Genomic DNA, 23300 nt, shown 5'->3' with positions numbered 1-23300 from the left:
TTTTGGACTGAAGTGGCACGTTTCAAAAATGTTGAGGACGGAACTTACGCAATTTTTTTTTGGACTGAAGTGTCATTTTCCACCAAACCACAGAGACGAAAATAACACTTAACTCTAAAAATGTGATAATTTATAATAAATGAAAATTATACGATTCATGGTGTCAATAAAAAAATTATACCCAGACTTTAAAACATAAAACTTTTCTGATCAATAAAAATTAAAAAGTACGTTATCAATTGTCACGGCCCTCGGCCCGGTTTGACCCGGTTTAAGAGCCGCGGGGCAGGAAACCTGCGGTATTTAATTTAGGCGACAGCGGAAGTCTTTTAACACAGGATCTTGTTTAATATTGAAAATGCCCGTTTAATAAGGTTTTAGGGATACAATCCCATAATTTACAATCAAGTGATTTCACCGGGAAATCTTTATTTCTAAAAACATGTTTCTTTATTTATTCACATTGAGCCACTTCTCAGAGCTTGTAGTGCTTCACGGCACTTTTCTTGGTTCACAACAGATCACCTGAAACATGTTTGAAAAGGTTTTGTCAGCGGGGAAATACTGAGTGAATCATTCGTTTTACTGAAAACTTTATGTTTGTTATAATCTACAGTATTAAGAGAGATTACAATGTTTCTGATATCAAACCAACTACCCACAGTACTTTACCACTCGACCCATTGGCCCACCTGTCCAATGGTGTCTGTGATTATGGTCATATCACCCAATGGCTGCCCCAATGGTGACGATTATCAAGTAATGTATACAAAACCCCACATACCGGCTGTAACTTGGTGATTACATAAACTTAATCACTTTAATTATAACTTTGAAAATAATTTGGAGTTTTGTAAAACAGTTGATAAAAAGAGAATGACTCACATTGCAGATTTAACGAGCAAGATATAAGCCTACTGATTAGCCTTGATTAACCTAATTTAACAATAATGCACACACAAACGGGTTAGTAACTAATACAGCAGTTACATTAATTCACGAGATTAAACCCTCACAACGATTTACAAGTGCAATACTTAATAATTCAATCGGATTCACAATGAATAACAAAGCATAGTCCGAATTCGAACAACACTCAAATATTCGAGTCGAAATCATGACGAATAATCAAAGTACAAGCTCAATTTGAGCAGCACTCGGACAATCGTTGGATAGTTATAATCGATCGGACGTTGAATCGTAATAGCGATCGAGTTATTACCCTGATTGCGGCAGCACTTCGTGATCGTGTGTGTTTAATTGTACTGATTCTATATTAATTTGACGTACAGACATAATTGGGACCTCGTTTTCAGTTCCTATTTCAAGTCCCAAGGTCGGCTATTTATAGTGATTTTTGGGACTCGCTTACGGACCGTATGCCATTTTCCTTACGGTTCGTAAGCTAAGCAGTCTAATAATAGGCTGCCTAGGCTCGGGACTAGCTTGGCTGAATCAACAAATTGGACCAATCAGATTGTAGCAACGTTTTATTTAGATAAACGTCTAACTAGGGTTTACCCCCCTTGAGTTTTAGGGGCCCTGATCCTGATTCCGATTGTTCTGAAAATTTTAGGGTTAATGCAGAATTACTTGGGTGTCTCAATTAGGGTTTCCTTAATAGATAATTATTATCCTAATTATGGATTTTAGTGAGAGTTGTCACATCCTCCCCACCTTAAGAAAAATCTCGTCCTCGAGATTTACTGGAATAAATGAGGATATTTTCGCTTCATTTCTGATTCCAGCTCCCAAGTGTATTCTGGTCCTCTCTTTGAATTCCATTTGACCTTGACCAGCACTAGTCGTTTGTGCTTGAGAAATTTAACTTTTCTATCTTCAATCTGTAGTGGTTTTTCTACAAACTTCAGCTTTTCGTTTACCTCTACATCGCGAAGAGGTACAACCAGGGATTCGTCTGCTAAACATTTCTTGAGATTGGATACATGAAACACATCATGTACTCCAGCTAGTTCTTCTAGTAGTTGTAGACGATAAGCAACTGGTCCTATTCGTTGGATCACTGGGAATGGTCCTACGTATCTTGGACTCAGTTTTCCTTTCTTACCGAATCGTACTACGCCTTTCCAAGGAGAAACTTTTAAAAGTACCTTGTCTCCAACTTGGAATTCTAATGGTCTACGGCGATTGTCTGCATAGCTTTTCTGACGATCTCGAGCCGTTTTCAGTCTTTCCTTGATCTGAGTTATCTTGTCAGTAGTTTCTTGTACAATCTCAGGACCTGACAATTGATTTTCCCCTATTTCTGCCCAACAAACTGGAGTTCTGCACTTGCGTCCGTACAGTGCCTCGAATGGGGCAGTTTCAATGCTTGAATGATAACTATTGTTATAGGAGAATTCAATTAAAGGTAAGTGGTTATCCCAATTTCCACCAAAATCTATTACACATGCTCGGAGCATGTCTTCTAGAGTTTGTATTGTCCTTTCACTCTGTCCGTCTGTTTGTGGATGATATGCAGTACTTAGATTTAGTCGGGTTCCCATTGCTTTCTGAAAACTTATCCAGAAATGGGAAGTGAAACGACTATCTCTATCCGATACAATGGAGAGTGGAACTCCATGTAAGGATACCACTTCGTCTACGTACAACTTGGCCAACCTTTCCATGCTAAAGGTTTCCTTCATTGGTAGAAAATGAGCTGATTTGGTTAATCGGTCCACAATTATCCAAATCGCATCATTACCTTTTCTAGTTTTGGGTAACTTAATAACAAAATCCATTGTTATGTGTTCCCATTTCCATACAGGCATTTCTAGCTGTTGTAGTAGTCCTGAAGGTTTCTGGTGTTCAGCTTTTACTTGTGAACAGGTTAGACACTTAGATACGTATTCGGCTATATCCTTTTTCATTCCTATCCACCAGAAATTATTTCTTAAATCTTGGTACATCTTATTGTTTCCTGGGTGCATAGTATACCTAGATTTATGGGCTTCTTCTAAAATCTTATTTCTTAATTTTCCCTGTTAGGTACCCAAATTCGTTTCTTGTGGAATCTCCAAATTCCATCATTTCCTTGTTCTAATTCTTTTATATAACCTTTCATTCCTTCAGCATCGTCCTTGATTGCTGTTTCTTGAATTTTCTTAATTTGTTCTATTAAGTCTACTTGTAGATTTAATCTAAGAGCACGGACTCGTTTTTGCTTTTCATGATCCTTACGACTTAAGGCATCTGCGACTACATTCGTTTTTCCTTCGTGATATTGAATATCACAGTCGTAATCGCTCAGGATTTCCATCCACCTTCTTTGCCTCATGTTTAACTCTTTTTGCCCAAATATGTACCTTAAACTTTTATGATCCGTATAGACTGTAACTTGCTTCCATACAGATAATGTCTCCAGATCTTAAGGGCAAAAATTATGGCTCCTAATTCTAAATCATGAGTCGTAGAATTCTCTGCGTGCTTTTTCAATTGTCTAGAGGCATACGCAATTACCTTTTTGTGTTGCATTAACACACATCCAAATCCGAATTTTGAAGCATCACAATATACTTCAAAATCTTCGGTTCCTTCAGGTAAGGCTAAAATTGGAGCATTCGTCAATCGGTGTTTTAAAATCTTAAAAGCTTCTTCTTGTCTAGATCCCCATTCAAACTTAACAGCTTTACAGGTTAACTTAGTCAAGGGTACAGCTATCTTAGAGAAATCCTTAATAAATCTTCTGTAGTATCCAGCTAAGCCTAGAAAACTTCTAATTTCCATAGCTGTTTGCGGAACTTTCCATTTCGTGATTGCTTCTATTTTAGCAGGATCTACCTGAATTCCTTCGTGATTTACCACATGACCTAAGAATTGCACTTCTTGCAGCCAAAATTCACATTTTGAGAATTTAGCATAAAGCTTTTCTTTTCTTAACAAAGTTAAGAGTGCATGTAAATGCTCACAATGTTCCTTTTGACTTTTGGAGTAAGTAAGTATATCGTCAATGAAAACGATCACAAATTTATCCAAGTATGGTTTACAGATCCTATTCATCATGTCCATGAACGCTGCGGGTGCATTCGTTAATCCAAATGGCATGACTGTAAACTCATAATGACCATACCTAGTTCTGAAAGCAGTTTTAGGTATGTCTTCTTCTTGTACTTTTAGTTGGTGATATCCGGATCTTAGATCTATCTTAGAAAAATATCTAGCGCCTTGGAGTTGATCAAAAAGATCGTCAATCCTAGGTAATGGGTATCGGTTCTTAATGGTAACCTTATTCAATTCTCTATAATCGATACACATTCTCATTGATCCATCTTTCTTTTTCACAAACAACACTGGTGCTCCCCAAGGGGATGAACTAGGTTGTATGAAACATTTGCTTAGTAATTCATCTAATTGCTTTTTCAACTCTAGCATTTCGGTGGGTGCTAATCGATAAGGTGCCTTGGCTATTGGTGTAGTACCCGGAATTAAATGAATTCTGAACTCTACTTCTCTATCGGGTGGTAATCCAGGTAATTCTTCTGGAAAAACATCTGGGTATTCTAAGACTACGGGGATGTCTTGAAGTTCCTTATCTCTAGTGTTAATGATTACGGAAATCATATACACCATTTCTTGTTTTCTCGAATAACTAGCCAATTTCATTACTGAGATGAATTTCAGTGGCTTTCGAGGTCTATCTCCTGTAATCAAAATCACCTCTCCTGTGGGGGTTCGAATTTCTACGGAATTCTTATCACATAGGATTCGAGCATGGTTGGCTACTAACCAATCCATTCCTAATACTACATCGAATCCGGCTAATTTCATAGGTAACAGGTTTGCAGAAAACTTATGGCCTAATAGTTCTATCTTTCCTTCTTGCAAAACTTGATCTATGTTAACATAATTCCCTTCTGCGGTTTCAACCGTAAAAATTTGCCTAAGGGTAGTTAAGGGTAGCTTAAGAGCTTGGCAAAATGAAGTATTAATAAAACTTTGGTTTGCACCAGAGTCAAATAATACTTTCGCATACACGTCGTGAACTAAGAACGTACCGGCTATCACGTCTGGGATAAGTTCAGCTTCTTGAGTGGTCAGTTGAAATGCTCGTGCATTCTTCTTAGTGGCTCCTTCGGTTGGCTTTCCTTTGTTGTCTGCGGTTTTAACCAGTTTAGGACATTCTGTCTTGTAATGTCCTGTTTCTCCACAGTTATAACAAACTATGGTTTTCTTTTTACAGTTTTCTTCACTATGGCCCACCGATTTGCAGAAATTACAAATTGCATTGCATTTTCCAAAATGCTTCCTTCTGCAATTCCTGCAAAATGGCGGGGTCGAAGATTGCCTTGTTCCTTTTCTTTTGAAACTGGTATTATTACTCATACGAACTCCTTGGGTGATTTTCTGAACCAAGTCCTTCTTTCGATCTTCTTCTCTAGTGCGTATTAGTTCATCAGTTAGAGTATTAGCTAGTTCCACAGCATCGTCAATAGTACGAGGTCTCGCAGCTTTAACGATGTTACGGATTTCACTAATTAATCCCCAAATATAACGAGAAATGAGTACCGGTTCTGGCGAAGCCAGTGTTGGTACCACTCTAGCGTATTCAAAGAATGTCGAAGTATAACCGCGACAATCTACTCCCGTCATACGATGACTTAGGAACTTATTTGCCATTTGTTCCTTTTCATATTCGGGACAGAATTTTCTTTCCACAAGATTCTTAAATTCTTCCCAGTTCAGCGCATAGGCTATTCTTCTTCCTTTGGCTTGTAATACCGTATTCCACCATTCTAGCGCCCCTTTTTTGAACAGGTTTGAGGCATACATGACCTGATCTTCTTCGGCACACTTACTTATTGCAATTACTGCTTCGGTTTTCTCTAACCAACGCAGTACTGCAGTTGCTCCTTCGTTACCTGCAAATTCTACGGGTTTGCAAGCAAGAAATTCCTTGTAAGTGCAACCAGGCATTGCAACTTTCATTTTCTTAGGAAGTGGAGCTTGTTGCGGATGTTTATCATGATTATCATGATTGCCGCCTCCGTTTACACTATGACTAAAATTGTCTTCCTGAGTACGTTTACTAGGAATGATTGGTTGTGGTTCAACAGGTTTCTGAGCAGCAGCCATGATTTCAGGTATAGCATTAGCTATCCCTTGAGTAATGATATTTTCAATATCTTGTCTAGTCATATACTAGTTTTCCTGGTTTTGCTCAGATTGATTCTCTTCGTTAACTGGTTCATTACTAGCATTTTCCATCTGATAATTATTATAGATATAAATTTATTAGTGTCAAATAATTTAACAAAACAATTGCACATAATCACATAATCTTATCACAACATTTCTATAACCAAAATTGTCGATTTCTCGACTTCTATTTTGTTTTATAGATTCTATAAGCATCCGTACACACCGTATCTTACAAGGTTTTATTTCCCATTTTACAAAGTTCTATTTTTTTTTTACTATTACTGTTATTATACAAACATACTTTCTGATTCACTATTTTGTTCGTTAACTGGCAGTTTTAGTAACGACGCTCCTTTTCGTCGTACTTCCAGGATAGTTGTTCCCCCATCTCCCGAATCCTATTCCCCGTACCTATCAGTTCTTCACCAAACTGACGAAGTTCGGCCAGGTTTTCGTTACTCATTGGAGGATTAGGGACAGGTTCTGGATCAAACTGTGGAAGGAAGGTGTAGGGACTATTAACTATGCTTTGGAATTGCCAGTCATTTGTCCACCATTCTTCCATTTCACCTAGAGGTCGAGTGTGGATTAAAGGGTCCGGAATAGCTGGTTCTAGGTTAAAGGGAAATTGGGCTGTGGCCGGGTAAGGGTACAGATTATTGTGGATAGGGCTTATGACATCACAGTTTGCCAGTGGACGGTCTATTTCGTCTTGAAACGTGATTTCCTCAGTTTGTTTCGAGCTTTCTCCGATCTCGATTCCCTTTTTCTTAATGTCTATTTCTGGCTGTTAACTCTCTCCCGTCTCTATTTCTTTCCCCTTGCTCACAGGATTTTCTATTTTAGGAAGTTTCCTATTTGTTGGTTTCCTCCTACGCACTTTCCTCCACCCTACATATCTTCTTCTCTTTTTAGGTTTTGCTTTTTCCAGTGGTGGAGCTTGGAATTCCATGGGTTCCTCTATGTCAGCAATATACCCAGTAAAGTCATGGGAGACTTCAATTGGTACTGGATATAAGTTGAGATTCTGAAATGCTTCTGATATCTCATTCATGCTGTGTAGCGTATATGCAAAATGCAAAAATGCAATGTTAAAACTTTGGAACAAAGTTTAACAAACAAACACTGAAGTTTTATTGCATACTACTTTGTACAGAGGATAACAGGAAAGAAACACACTAGGATTTATTTATTTACTGGATAGTGATTTTTTTACTAGACCCGACTTATTGAAAATTTAAAGGTTTGCATTTTCGGCTACGGTAGCTAGCATATAAAGGTTTGCCCATTTTTCGTCTAGTTTATCTTCCCAAGGTGGACTATTATCTATTTCCTGGATTTCTGGATTAAACCTCACTTTCTTGGCTTGGGTTTTCCGACTTTTCTTAATAATTGAATTTCTTTTCTCTGGGGTAAGAGGATTTTCATATTGTGCCTTTCGGACAAAAATCCCTTCTTCTAGGTTTGCTGGGTTTTTGGAGGAAGAGGTTCCTTTTTCCTGGGGTGCAGTATCTAATTTGTGGTAGATAGCAGAAAGCTTTTGTTTACCCATACTGTATCTAACAAATAATCAGTTAATAAAACACAAAATCACAAAATGACAACTAAATAGTATTTTGTCAAATACTTAATTTAGTAATAGGCTTAAATCAGTGGCTCGATTAGTGGCTCTGATACCACCTTTTTCCTGTCACGGCCCTCGGCCCGGTTTGACCCGGTTTAAGAGCCGCGGGGCAGGAAACCTGCGATATTTAATTTAGGCGACAGCGGAAGTCTTTTAATACAGGATCTTGTTTAATATTGAAAAAGCCCGTTTAATAAGGTTTTAGGGATACAATCCCATAATTTACAATCAAGTGATTTCACCGGGAAATCTTTATTTCTAAAAACATGTTTCTTTATTTATTCACATTGAGCCACTTCTCAGAGCTTGTAGTGCTTCACGGCACTTTTCTTGGTTCACAATAGATCACCTGAAACATGTTTGAAAAGGTTTTGTCAGCGGGGAAATACTGAGTGAATCATTCGTTTTACTGAAAACTTTATGTTCGTTATAATCTACAGTATTAAGAGAGATTACAATGTTTCTGATATCAAACCAACTACCCACAGTACTTTACCACTCGACCCATTGGCCCACCTGTCCAATGGTGTCTGTGATTATGGTCATATCACCCAATGGCTGCCCCAATGGTGACGATTATCAAGTAATGTATACAAAACCCCACATACCGGCTGTAACTTGGTGATTACATAAACTTAATCACTGTAATTATAACTTTGAAAATAATTTGGAGTTTTGTAAAACAGTTGATAAAAAGAGAATGACTCACATTGCAGATTTAACGAGCAAGATATAAGCCTACTGATTAGCCTTGATTAACCTAATTTAACAATAATGCACACACAAACGGGTTAGTAACTAATACAGCAGTTACATCAATTCACGAGATTAAACCCTCACAACGATTTACAAGTGCAATACTTAATAATTCAATCGGATTCACAACGAATAACAGAGCATAGTCCGAATTCGAACAGCACTCAAATATTCGAGTCGAAATCACGACGAATAATCAAAGTACAAGCTCAATTTGAGCAGCACTCGGACAATCGTTGGATAGTTATAATCGATCGGACGTTGAATCGTAATAGCGATCGAGTTATTACCCTGATTGAGGCAGCACTTCGTGATCGTGTGTGTTTAATTGTACTGATTCTATATTAATTTGACGTACAGACAGAATTGGGACGTCGTTTTCAGTTCCTATTTCAAGTCCCAAGGTCGGCTATTTATAGTGATTTTTGGGACTCGCTTACAGACCGTATGCCATTTTCCTTACGGTCCGTAAGCTAAGCAGTCTAATTATAGGCTGCCTAGGCTCGGGACTAGCTTGGCTGAATCAACAAATTGGACCAATCAGATTGTAGCAACGTTTTATTTAGATAAACGTCTAACTAGGGTTTACCCCCCTTGAGTTTTAGGGGCCCTGATCCTGATTCCGATTGTTCTGAAAATTTTAGGGTTAATGCAGAATTACTTGGGTGTCTCAATTAGGGTTTCCTTAATAGATAATTATTATCCTAATTATGGATTTTAGTGAGAGTTGTCACATCAATAGTGTCAAATTAAGGTTGATAAATGTATACATTAATTAAGGGATAACTTTGTTAAATAGTAACCAATTTTAATGAGTGTTTCAATTAAGTCACTCATAATTATTTTTGTTCCAATTAGGTCACTAAAGTTCACTTTGATGTTTCAATCCTAGATATTTTACCTAAATAGAAGGTCATTCATCCTAAATGACATTTATTTATGTTTTCCTTTTTTTTTTAATATGTTGACATGCCTTGTAATTACAACAAAAATTTAAAAACTACAAAAAAAACTTTTTAGGTGTATTATTATTTACTTATTTATTTATTTATTAATAATTAATAATTAATAATATTAATATACGCTAATGTGGATTAAAAATTAATTATATATTAAATAATTATACAACAAAAATCTCATATGAAAACTTCTTCCCTGCAACTTTCCGTCGTAGATGCCGGTGAAGCATAATCAAAGTTCTAAATTGATGACAGCAAATGATATATTAATACTTTTTTTTGCTAAAGGAAAAATAAAATCTACGGTATTTTCATAAGGACATTAGTTTACATTCTTTTGTCTGGTTTTAATGGTAAGAAACCTACTTTGAGAATAATCGCTCCATCAATGTGGATGAATGGTAGGGTTTATGATGTAGGGTTTTTTTTATTTGAATATGGAACATCAATCGATGATCAGTGATGTTTTGAATTGATTATTTGATCTATTTTGTTAATTAATTATTTTAGCATGTTTATAAAAGTTAAATAAATATATAAATGTCACATAGGATAGTTTACCTGCTATTCAGGTAAATTATATAAGATTAGAACATAAAATAAACTTCAGTGACTTAATTGAAACAAATTTTTTTATTAGTGACCTGATTAGAACACTTATAAAACTTGATTACTATTCTATGAAATATTCTCCATTAATTAATAATAAGGTTTTGTGCAGAATCTGATATATAATAAATGTAATTTTGTACATCTGGGTCTGGGTAAATCTGACTCTTGAGAAAAGACTCTTGGAGGCAGAACTTCCATACTCTCATGCAATGCTTTTCAGGTAAATCTGGCTCTTGGAATGAAGTTCCATAATCAACGCAATACATTGCATATTCTATTTTGACTGAGTCAAAGTTTAAAATCAAATTTTTGAAGAACTGGTTTCAAAAGTAAACTTAACTTCAAAATTCTTAATGTACCCTAGACTTATTATGGCAATTATGGAACATGAATTGTTTGATGAGATCTATAAGAGGGGTGTGATCCTTCCCATCAAATCATTTTGGCTCAAACATTTACAAAGATGGGAAAGATCAAAACTGAGCCAAAATTAATTGATGAAAAAAGCTGAGCCTGTGCAAGGCAATAACCCTGCACGACCAACAGATGAGGCACAACAACTACCTGAGCCCACTGCTCCTCCAGACCAAAGGGAACAACCCATCCTTGAGGAACCCATAACAAAAATCACCAAAAAGAGAAAGAAATCTTCAGCACGAAAGGCTTCTAAAACCTCTAATTTTAAATCCACAACCACCCCTCAAAAAGAACCAAAACAAAGACTACTCATGAAGTTGAGGTCCCTAAGAGTCTAACTAAAACATAAACTCCGTCAGAGAGTGTGGTTACTTCTTCACTACGGTCTCTAGTGCCTCCTACCTACCAAACCAGCCCACCCGGTACTTTTAAGAAAAGACTCTTGGAGGCAGAACTTTTAGTACCAAGAAAATGGCACATTTCAACCACTTATCACAGAACTTCCAATAACAAATTTATGGTCAATAAACTCAAATCTAAGTATGTATATTTAGGTTTGTAAACGAACTGAATGTTCAACGAACAGTTCATGAATTGTTTAGTGAGAAGTTCGTTCGTCTTCCTTCATTTAATAAATTTAATAAATGAACGAACATGAACAGAGGCCGCGTTCTTTAGCTTATGTTCATGAGAGTCTGATAGCGTGTTCGTTGATGTTTGTTTATCTTTGATTTTGTTCGTTTGTGTTTGGTAGTTTAGTAGGGTTTTTAATTTTTATATTTTATTAATTAATTAATAAGTATTAGTGTATTGTATATTACATACATTTTAATATATGTTTGTTTTGGTTTGTTTATGTTCATGAACGCTTGATTGTGCTCATGAATTTTGTTAACTATAATTAATGAATGGACACGAATTGAAAATCACGTTCATCAAGTGTTCATGAACAGTTCGTGAATATCTTTATTCCTTAATGAATGAATACGAACGAATAAGACCGAGTTCGTGTTTGTTCGGTTCATTTGCAACCTGGTGTATAATATGTGGGTTAAGAACTAAGAGTAAACAACTGAGACATTCATGAACTATTTGAAGCTAGTTTGTTAAAAGTTTAAATTAAATCGAATTTGAGTTTATAATAAACAAATGTGAGTCTTACCTATCTAAACGAACATATTCTTATGTAATATTATTACTTTTCTTATAGCATATATCTATTATATAATTAAATACGTAGAATATGAAATGAAAGAATTATCTGCTTGTATGATAAAAAAAATTAGTAAATAATAAATGATTCAAGTTCTAGCCGAACTCAAACTTAAAAAATTACTTACAATTTGAGTTCGACATTCAGAATAGAGTTTGATAAGAGATAAACTTCTTTTTAAAATTAAACAAACTCATTTACAACAAGATCAACCTTTTCTGTAATGGATTTTATAAGATGCTTATGAGATATTCATCGTATTAATTTTTCTATTTTAAGGTGTCAATTAAACCATCATAAGATCCTGAGTTTCATTAAATGAGAGAAAAGAAAAGATTTGGAAAGAAATAATTTTTAGTTGTGTTCCAGTATTTCATTAAAGGAGAGAAAAGAAGAGAAAATAAGTGATTTTTTGTCTAAAATTAATCTCTCCAATTTGGAAAGAACCGGAGAGAAAAGAAAAGAAAAGAAAATGAAAGAATCATTTCTTTTCTCTCTTTAACTTAACTCGGGAACACAGTGATTGCAACTTGGTTAATTAAGCTTATATTGACGGTTTTCAAAACCACTTAAGGTGTCAATTAAACCATAAGTTTTTCAAAACCACTCATCGCAACTTGGTTAATTAAGCTTATATATTGACGGTTTTCAAAACCACTGGCTTTATTCATCAGTTTTGTTATTAAAGTCAAAAGTATTTATCTCTCAACTACCTCATTTGTTGCGACTTGCTATATACAATATTACATTCTGTTTTTTAAGTCTCATACCCATATGATCCTATACGAAGAAAGCTACGTACGCCATTTGTTTTAATAAACAATTTCTAAGTAAAGAAATTGATGGTGTTTAAAATATACAAATGGAAAATATATTAAAATAGTTAAATAACTTCTATTGATATAAACTATAATTTCTCAGCTTGATGGTTTGTACATTGTGCAACAATAGTGGGTACCAGTTCTTTCTTCATGTTATTTGTTTATCAACTGTAAGCGATCTGAATATATGATCTCTTTTTTTGTTCATAGATCTAACGCAGTGTGGTGGCAGATTGGATTTAAAGATTTAAATTTAAAATTGAAGACCGTAGATGGTAATTCAAGTAAGTTTGTCTACACAATAGATTAACTATAGCAAATGTCCTTTACTATTGTTATATCTACTATTCACCATGAAAATATTGTTTTGTTTTGATATGAATTCATATGTTTCTGTGAACATGTACCTGAGAATGTGATTTGCAAATTTTTAGACTGAAATGTGTTGATTCTTTTGAGGATTTTGTTATTGTTTTTTTATGGTCAAGTTAACAGTTGCTACACTGTACAGGATCCAATTCGGATCGTCGAAAGGAATACACCGGAGTTGACAACCGACATCTCCGATGAGCTTTTGTAATCTTTTTCCTGTTTTCTGTTCATGTTTTTCAAGATGTATTACAATTTCTAAATTTCAACCCATCTAAATTTTATTTTAGAAAAGGTAATGACTCGAAGTAAATTACTAAGAGCAGCTTTGAAAAGTAAGCATGGAGCTTTTGAAAGATTCATATAGACTCAAACTTTGCACACTTAAGGTTTTAATACGATGCGTATAGAGCTATACACAGCGTATAGGTTTGTTGGATTTGAGTTTGTTTTTTATTGTATTTTATGTTTGAAAATAAGATGAAGATGGATGAGTGTGCAGCGGAAATTATAATGAACACAAACTTTGCATACAATCAACGAGAGTAATACTTTTATCAAACATCTTTACACAGAGAACCGAAAGATTGAATTTATTTCAATTACGATTACAATGATTGATGTAAGAATGCAAACCCCCCCTCAGCCAGAGCTCAATAGTTTGTTCGTGCAAAGAAGACGAATGATGCAAAGAGCTAATAGAACAGTACAAAGTACTGAACTATTTATAGGCACTTGCAAACTACTGAGCATCTTTGCTGACATCACCATGAAAATGACATCTAACCTCCTAACAAACTCTAACCTCTGATCTATACAGACATTGCTTGTGTTAACTACTGCTAATACATTCTATTACAGAACAGACTTTAGAGCAGCTGCTGCAACCTTCTACTGCTGTGAACCCAGCAGCACTTGTCCGGATCAGCAGTGCTTGACTCAAGGCAGTAGATTGAATCAGCAGGACTTTAGTCTTCCATCAGATCTTTAGTTGAGCAGCAGTTATGGGTCAGCAGTTTAGCAAGATCAGCAGATAGGAGGTCATCAGTAGTTGTAATCACTTTCAAGGGGAGAGATTTGTATATCAGCATCTGCTTATTCAGAATCCACTGCTCTGATCCAGTTTTGGCTTTAATTATATGTTCCTCTGATAGGGTTCAATCCTAACAATCTCCCCCTAGAACAAATAATGCCAAAACCCTTCATTATTTGTGGATATTTTATTGCCTCATTAACAGCTCCCTTATTTGACCTTTAAATTGTAATTCAAAGTCAAGGGCATCTGTATCTTCATCATCCCTGCTAAGTGGAAGATCAAGGAGATCCTGCAAATCTTCAAGACTCTGGCCAAGAGCTTGTTCCCTTGATATTTTCTCCACTTCTCCACCAGACCTGAGCAAAGTCAATACGCAGGTCTGTTTGTCAGTTGCCCACTTTTGTATTTTTGAGCCTGGTGGGTTTCTTGGGAGATGCTTATTTGTAGAAGTATTTGGTGAGGCTGGCCTGTTCATCACTGGCTGAGAAGTGGTAGCAGAGTTTTCCTGTTCAAGTTCTTCTTTTAACGTTCTTATCAAGCCTTCTTTTACAACAGCTTTTCCAGTAAGAATTTCTTGAACAGTTTCAGCTCCTAACTGGCTTTGTTTCCTTCTTTTGTAGATGGCATTACCAGCTGGAGCAGTGGCTCTCCTGTTTTGCAGCTTTGATGGTCTTTTTGAAACCGCTGCTTCAGGATAGTTAGGTTTTTGAGGAATTTTTGGATCTTTCTTTCTTAATTCCTCCAACCTTTTGTAGGTTAACCTGACCACATCTTCTTTCCATCTAGCAATTTGTCTTTTTGTACCAAAATCAGCAACAACCAGTTCTTCTTTCATTCTCTTTAGTTCCATTTGCTTATCAGGTACATTCTTTCTGAACTTTGCCCAATCAGGAGGAGTGTGAGTGACTTTCCTTTTTATCATGTCTTGAATTCTTGCAGCTTCAACTTCAAGTTCAGGAACAGTCCACTCTTTGTACATGTGTCTCTCTCCTTTGAATCTTTTGTGAAACATAATGCTTTCAATGTAGTCTTTCAAAGTTTCAGCTGCTCTTTCTGAAATTTGTTGACTGACATTCTTTGCAAAACATTCTAGGGAACTGACTTGTGTGAGCAGATATTGGTAGTATCTTGATACTTCTTTGTCAGATTTCCCTTGTGAGTTTCTTTTTGAGATATCCTCTGCTTGCTTGGCCTTTATCTTCAAATATTTTTCAATGTTTTTGGGCCAGGGATATCCTTTGATTGAAGGCAAACTCCTTTTGGCAGGGTCATCCTCAGTATAGAAAGATTTTATTTCTTCTCTAACAGCTTCTAGTTCAAGAGGAAATTGAACACTTGCAGGAGGTAAGGGCTTGTGCATTGGAACAGAAGAGAGTGGGACTGGTTTTGGTATTTTGACAAGAGCTAAAGGTTTTGAAGATGTTTGGGATGGTGCAGTGACATCATCTTTAGGAATTAGCCTTCTCCTCTTTGTTTGAGGAGGGACTGATGATGTTTTGGATGGAAAGGTGGTTGTAGTGGCAGTGGTTTGTGATAGACTAACAGTTGTTGAAACAACTGGTGTTCCAACCACTGTTGTCTTTACAGCAGAAGTTATAACAACTGCTGTCTTCTGCCTTTTGACAGGAGGTGATTTTGATTTTGGTGATAAAGCAGTGGATGTAGTGTGTGTTGAGATGGTGTGTGTTGAAGTGGGAGCAGATGATGAAACTACTGAAGTACCAACAGCAGCTGATACACCAGGAGTTACAACAGCTGTTTTAGGTGGTGGTTTTTTAGCAGACTTTGAACGTCTGACCGGAATGGATTTGGGTAGCCTTACTTTTCTAGTAGGCTTCTTTTCATCAATAAGATTTTCATCATCTCTTGACCCTGAAGTACCCTGATCCGGATAATCCACCCTAGCTTTCTTTTTGGCCTCTCTATCCCTTTTCACACATGCAAGTGCTTCTGCAAGTGCATTTGTGGTCACATCAATTTTCTTACTCCCATCTGGCAAAGGAATCTTTTTGGTCATATTTGAATTTTCTGGTGCAAGGTAGAGACCATCTGTTATTCCTTTCCTCCTCCACTCCTGAATTTTCTTCCCCTTTTTGGCATTATCTTCGGGGAGTTGATCAATGAAGAATACTGGTGGAGGAGTAGTGCCAGAGTTGTGCAGGATCTGAGTTTTGAGAGCCTTTAGATCAGCCTGAGTGTCTTTGAACCTAGACTCCATAGCATTTCTCAGCTCTTGAACATGTTTTTCATGTTGCTGATCTGCTACTTGTGCCTGATGATGGAGAAAAGGTTGAAAAAGATTCCAGAGCTCATTTGTAGCAGGTGCCTGTTGGAAAGCAGGTGCTTGAGGTGGAACAACAGTGGATTGTACCTTTTGTACCTGTAGCAACTGTTGGAGCATATCTTTGAGCTCTGCAACACAGGTATCAAGTTTTTCAACACGAGCCGTCAATTTCTGGTACTTTAAATCATCACCCAATTTAATGGGATCATCTGATTTCCCACTAACAGTGGTTTTATCAGTGGTGGAAGTAGAGAGTTTACTCCAAACATTAACCACGGATGCCCCTTTTTCTTGGTACTGGGGTCTTCTTCCTTCAACACTTGACAACCTTTTGATGTTGCCAGTAGGATAAATAAATCCACTGGTGGTTGGCAGAGGTGCTATAAAAGGAATTGCCTCCAAGGAAGTCTTATTGATGTAACCACTGTCCAACTGTAAACCAGTGGGTTCAACAGTTGTAGTGGCTGCTTCACTTGGATAACCACAAAGAGTTACTTGTAACTCAATGGGTGTAACCTCCTCAGGTTTTGTTGGTGGGTTAGCAAAGAATGATACAGCAGGCTCAGTCATTTGTTGAGGTATATTCTCATTGACAGGTGATTGAGAAGGACTGAGTAATGCCTGGTTCAGATCAATTGCATCCAACAGCAGTTGTGTTTTTGGTGGAATTGAGGATGTGATGGTGGGTGTAGAAAGTGGATTTGCTCCGGGCATTGAGCTGTGGATGATGGAAACGAGTGTATCCAGAGCATCATAATGTGGTGGCCCTTTGTGTACAACCTGTTCTTTTTGTGAAGAAGCAGGAGGAGTTATGGTTATGGGTTGAGATATTTGTACCAACTGCTGTGAGGAAGAAGCAGCAGTGGTTTCTTGTGACATTTGTGTTGTCACAGGCATTAACTCTGGTATCTCATCCTCCAGAGTTGCCGTTTTGATTGGTTTGGGCTGTTTTTGATTTTTCTTTTTATAAAGCTTTTTGGGTTTTGTAGGTGTGGGTTTCAAAACAGTTGGTCTGCTGCTTTGATCACCTAGAGCAGTAGGCTCAGCAGCAGATACCTGAGGAGCAGTGGTAGCTGCTAAATTCTGCTTAGGTACCCCTGCTTGTGTTTTGCAAGGTGCTAACATTCGTGAAAAAGTTTCAGATGTTAGGCAGTTTAGTACAGTTATTTCACCTTGGTTTATTAAAGCTAAATCATCCTTACTGAATTTCTTTTCAAAATAGTAACTTAAAAACCTTGGAAACAGTAAGAATGATTTGGTTTCAACATTATTAACCAAATCTTTAAAGATTTCCCGAGAATAGTTATAATTTTCTTCTTGAAGAATTGCATATCCCAGATTTTGAATCTTTATAGGGATCTCATTAAAAGAAGTGGTTTTGTTTGAAACACACAGTAGGAGGGTATGAAATAGGAATCTGGGTGCAGGAGGAAAATAACCTTTTTCTAAGGTCAGTTTCTTCATCATGGTGGCTTCATACCCTCTTTCAATGAAGTCAATGTGCAACTCGTTTTTAGTGAAGGAAGTTTTACCTGCCTGGTCATCGAGTTGAAAGACTTCGGAGATGGATTGTGGCGTGATTTGGACAGTTTTACCCTTTATAGAAGAGTGAATAGTGGTTGCAATGTCTCCTTGTTTTTCAAGTGTTGCATTTTTCCAAAACTCCCTTTGGGTCGCCAAATAGATTGGTGCATCGGCGGTGAGCAAAGTTTTATACTTTGACTTTGCCATGATGGTAATAATGGAATCGAAAACATCTGTGGTTCCTGGTTTTGCGAGAAGACCCAGGAGATTATGAGATTTTTTTAATGGAATTTCAGTGGAGGTTGCCTTTTGAGAGGCTATTTTCGATGATTTTGATGTGGGTTTTGCAGATGACTTCGATTTTGTCATTTTTGAAACGAACGATCGAAGGAATTTTGTGAGAGATGAGAAGAAAAAACTGCTTTGAGAAGAGAATTTTTAAGAATTCAATTCGACAGTAAAACCCTGTTTTGGTGGTGAGTGGGGAATTTTATAGGAAAGAGAATGAATGCTGACGTGGCGGCCGTTACAAAAGGTCTGACTGCTATGTACTGCCCACGTGACAACCATTGGTGAAAATGAAGGACAGTACTTTAGGTGAAAGCAACTGATAAAAGCAGTGAAAAGGGGGCAGTGGATGATTTTCACTATCAGTGGATAGCATATCAGTGGATAAGACACTGCTTTTAAACAACAGAGGTTATCAAGAAATGAGAGAACAGAGGTTGCCTTTCAGTAGTGGGCAGACTTTTTGAAGTAGAGCAGACTTTTGAACAATCAGTGGTTATGGCAGACTTTTAAGGAATTTAATGAAATTTTCATTTTTAAGCTATTTTTAAGGATGGATTTTTGATTTTCTGAAAACATTTTGTTGCTTTTATTCATAGAAAAAACAAGATGTTGCTTGTTATTCCATGTTTAGCATCCCAATCCTAGAGACCAAGCTTTCAAAAGTGGCTGTATCAAGTGCTTTTGTGAGCACATCTGCCAGCTGGTCTTTAGTTGGGACATGATGCAGAGAAATCAAACCTTTTTCATAGCAATCCCTCACAAAGTGATGTCTGATGTCGATGTGCTTTGTGGTAGAGTGGGAAACTGGATTTTTTATGATATTTTCTGCTGCCTGGCTGTCCAACTTGAGTGGTGTCTTTAAGGCAGTGATACCAAAATCCAGTAACTGATTTTGAAGCCACAGGAGTTGGGCTGTACAGCTTGCAGCAGCAATGTATTCAGCCTCAGCAATGGATGTTGAAACTGCTGCTTGCTTTTTGCTTTGCCAAGAGACTAAGCAATCACCTAGAAACTGGCATCCTCCTGAAGTGGACTTCCTTGTGGTGTGACATCCAGCAAAGTCACTGTCTGAAAAACCTGAAAGCTTGATATTCCCATTAGCTGGATACCAGATACCAAGTGTGGGAGCACCTTTTATGTATCTGAGAATCCTTTTTACAGCAATGAGATTTGATTTTCTGGGAGCTGATTGACTTCTTGCACAGACACATGTTGCAAACATGATGTCTGGTCTAGATGCAGTTAGGTACAATAAGGACCCAATCATGCTTCTGTAAAGTGTTTGGTCAATCAGCTCATCCTTTTCATCAGACATGACCAGCTTATTTGTGGCCATGGGTGTGCTGCATGGTTTACAATCATTCATATCAAATTTGGTTAAAAGTTCTTTAGCATATTTGCTTTGATGAATGAAAGTTCCATTTTGCAATTGTTGTACTTGGAGACCAAGAAAGCATTGCAGCTCACCCATTGCACTCATTTCAAACTCAGCTGTCATGAGTTCTCTAAACTCTTCACACATTTTGGTACATGTGCTTCCAAAAATAATGTCATCCACATAAATTTGGACAATCATTAAATCTTTCCCTCTCCATTTAAGAAACAGTGTTTTATCAATGGTACCTCTTTTGAAACCATTTGAGAGTAGAAAGTTGGAAAGAGTTTCATACCAGGCTCTAGGTGCTTGTTTCAGGCCATACAAGGCTTTGTTTAGCCTGTAGACATGATCAGGATAAAATGGATCCTCAAAGCCTGGAGGTTGACATACATACACCTCTTCTTGCAATGTATCATAGAGGAAAGCACTTTTGATATCCATCTGAAACACCTTCATGTTGTGGTTGACAGCAAAGGCCAGGAACGGTCTGATAGCTTCCAATCTTGCAACAGGGGCGAATGTTTCATCATAATCAATCCCCTCTTCCTGTCTGTAACCTTGAACCACAAGCCTGGCTTTGTTCTTGACAACAATGCCCCTTTCATCTGTTTTGTTCTTGAAGACCCACTTTGTGCCAATGGGACTAACCTCTTTTGGCAGTGGTACAAGCTCCCATACTTGTTGTCTTTTAAACTGTTGGAGCTCCTCTTGCATGGCTTCTACCCAGCTGTTGTCTTTTATTGCCTCTTGGTACTTGACTGGCTGATGGAGTGATAGAAAGCCAGCAAAAAGACAAATGTTTTGGGTTTGGCTTCTTGTGAGCACCCCTTCATTGATGTTGCCAATGATTTGATCAGGTGGATGAGATTTGAAGAAGATTAAATGTCCTTGGTATGGTATGATGGCATTTGTTGGTGAAGGCTGCAAATGTGTATCATCTGAGCTAACCACTGCTGGAGACTTTGATGACCCAGCAGTGGCTTCAAAAGGTGGTGGAATGGGTGGTAATGGAGTGGACCACTGCTGAGTTTTATCCACTGTTTGAGGACTTTTGTCAGCAGTGTTTGAGGATGTGGAAGCAGTGGTAGATGGGCTACTTTGGTCAACAACTGTTGAGGTAGCAGTGGTTGAGCTTTGGCAGCTGTTTTGAACAACTGGTGCTTTTCCCTTTGTGGCAGACCTTTGAGGGATGATGATTTCATACCCATAGTCTGGTGATGTATCCTCTGATGGACCTGCACTGTTAGTCTTGACATCAGTATTTTCAAAAATGAATTTTTCAAGATCAAACAGATCAGCAGGATTTGCTGGGATTTTCATTGATGAAAGTTCATTGAACTTTACATCCAAAGTCTCCTCCACTACCTTGGTCCGTGCATTGAACACTTTGTAGGCCTTGGCAGTGGTTGAGTATCCCAGAAAATAACCACAATCAATTTTGGCTGCAAATTTTGAAATGGAATCTTTTAAATTCAAAATAAAGCATGGGCAGCCAAACACTTTGAAGTATGAGATCAGTGGTTTGATTTTAAACAGAATTTCATAGACAGTCTTTTTGTGCCTGGGGTTTATCAAAACTCTGTTCTGGACATAGCAAGCAGTGTTTACTGCCTCTGCCCAGAAAGTTAGTGGCAAACCTGAATCTGCAAGCATGGTTCTGGCAGCCTCAATCAAAGTTTTGTTCTTTCTTTCAACAACCCCATTTTGCTCTGGTGTTCTAGGGATGCTGTACTGCCTTACAATCCCTTTCTTCACACAGAAGGCATCCAACTCCTTATTTTTAAATTCTGTGCCATTGTCACTCCTAAAGCTTTTCACTGGAAGGTCAAATTGCTTTTCAACCTGTGTCACAAAGTCTTGCAAAATGCCTGCAGTTTCATCTTTAGAGTGCAAAAAGAAGGTCCATGTAAACCTAGAAAAGTCATCAACTATAACCAAACAATATCTTTTCTTTTTAAGGCTCATGACTTGAACTGGGCCAAACAAATCCATGTGTAGCATTTGCAAACACTGGGTTGTTTTGGACTCTTCAATGGACTTGTAAGAACTTTTATGTTGTTTTCCTTTTAAACAGGAAATGCAATGTTCAGAACATGAAAATAATTTTTGTGGTAGGCCTCTCACCAACCCATTTTTTGAAATTTCTGTTATTGTCTTAAGATTTGTGTGCCCCAGTCTTCTGTGCCAAAGTTCTGTCTCTTTGTTAGAGGCAGCTGAGAACAGACAGGCATCAGCTCTGGGACACTCTTTAGACATGTCAACAACATAAACATTGCCACTTCTTTGAGCAACAAGTTTAGTTTGACCATTTTTGATTATTGCTTCAATCTTTTTGACCATTTCTGGTCCAACAATCCTACAACAATCTTTTGTGAAGAATGACCCAAACCCTTTGTCACTTATTTGAGATACACTCAGAAGGTTGAATTTCAGATTGTCTATTAGATTGACATTTTCAAATTTTACATTACCAGATTGCACTGTTCCAGACCCCAGAACTTTCCCTTTACTATTATTTCCAAAGGATATATCACCCCCTCCATGGATTTTAAAGTCTTTGAGGAGGGCTTTACATCCTGTCATGTGCCTGGAGCCTCCACTATCTACATACCACAGACTATCAAAGCATGCAGAAGCTCCCTGCACATGAAGTAAAAGGATTAGTTCATTAAGGACTCCAAAGCCAGCAGGGCTTTGGATGGGGATTCAGCAGTGTCTGGTATGGATGCAGTGTGATGAGCAATGGTTAAGTCAGGGGTTTGGACAGTTTTAGTACTGTTTCTTGCTAACCACTGTTGAGGGTCTTGCCCAATCACCTGCTGATACCCAAAAGGATGCCTATTCACTCTGGGTTTAGAGGGCTTTTTGTAGACCTCATAAACGTGTGGAATCCTTTGGTAAGACTGTTTTTCCTTGCCCTTTTTGACCTGATTGGCAGGAGGTACATCAGTAACCTGAACATCTCTTTTGACAGATGTTTGGTTCAGCTGTTTTGTGACAGCTGTTTGAACTGGCACAAACAGTGGTTGTTTCTTTGTGAATTTGACAGATGGTGATGTTGATGGACTCAAGGATGTTTTAGCAAGGTACTCATTTTTTTTTATATCAAATTTTTTGAGATACACACATGCTTGAGTTTTGTGGTTTGTTTTACCACAAACAATGCAGCTTTCAGCTGAAACTATGACACTTGTTTTGTTTATATCATAAGCTTTTAAGTGGAAACAATCTTTTGTTAGATGGTTCATTTTCTCACAGAATTCACAAAACAAGTTATCAATTTTTTCTTTCTTCTTCCTCTTTTAAGACTCCTTTGCAGCAGAGGTTTTAACCACTGCTGGGATGTCCTTAAGAGGAATGACTTTAGCTTTTGGAGCTTTAACACCATCAGTTGATGTAAAGTCCATTGGCTTGAAATTTTCAAGAATATCACACTCATCAGACCATTTTGGTTTAAATTGATGATTTTCAATCTCCTCAAAAGCAGAGGGACCCATTGGTCTGTCAAGTGTGATTTTGTTACCAAGTTTGTCAGTGATTTTCACTTCTTGGCCATTCTTGTTTGTGGGGATGAACTCAGTAGTTACATCAGTGGTTGAAACAGATTTTTCAAAAGTAGTGTTTTCATCATCATGTTTTCTATAACCAACCCCAAATTTCACATTGCTTTTTATCTGTTTCTCAAGCATAACCTCATACCCTTTGCATGATTCCACCCATCTCTCACATGTGATCTGGGTGGACACTAACTCCTTTTTGCAACCTTGGTATTTTTCTATCAAGGTTTGGAGTTGAGTTTTGGTTATACTTTGCTCTTCTTTCATGCTGCAAATCTCTTTCTCTTTTTCAGCCAATTTGTTTTTAAGTTCTTTTAG

The sequence above is a fragment of the Helianthus annuus genome, chromosome 6 (genome assembly GCF_002127325.2).
Source record: "Helianthus annuus cultivar XRQ/B chromosome 6, HanXRQr2.0-SUNRISE, whole genome shotgun sequence".
Taxonomy (NCBI): Eukaryota; Viridiplantae; Streptophyta; class Magnoliopsida; order Asterales; family Asteraceae; genus Helianthus; species Helianthus annuus.
This window is presented reverse-complemented; position numbering follows the sequence as displayed.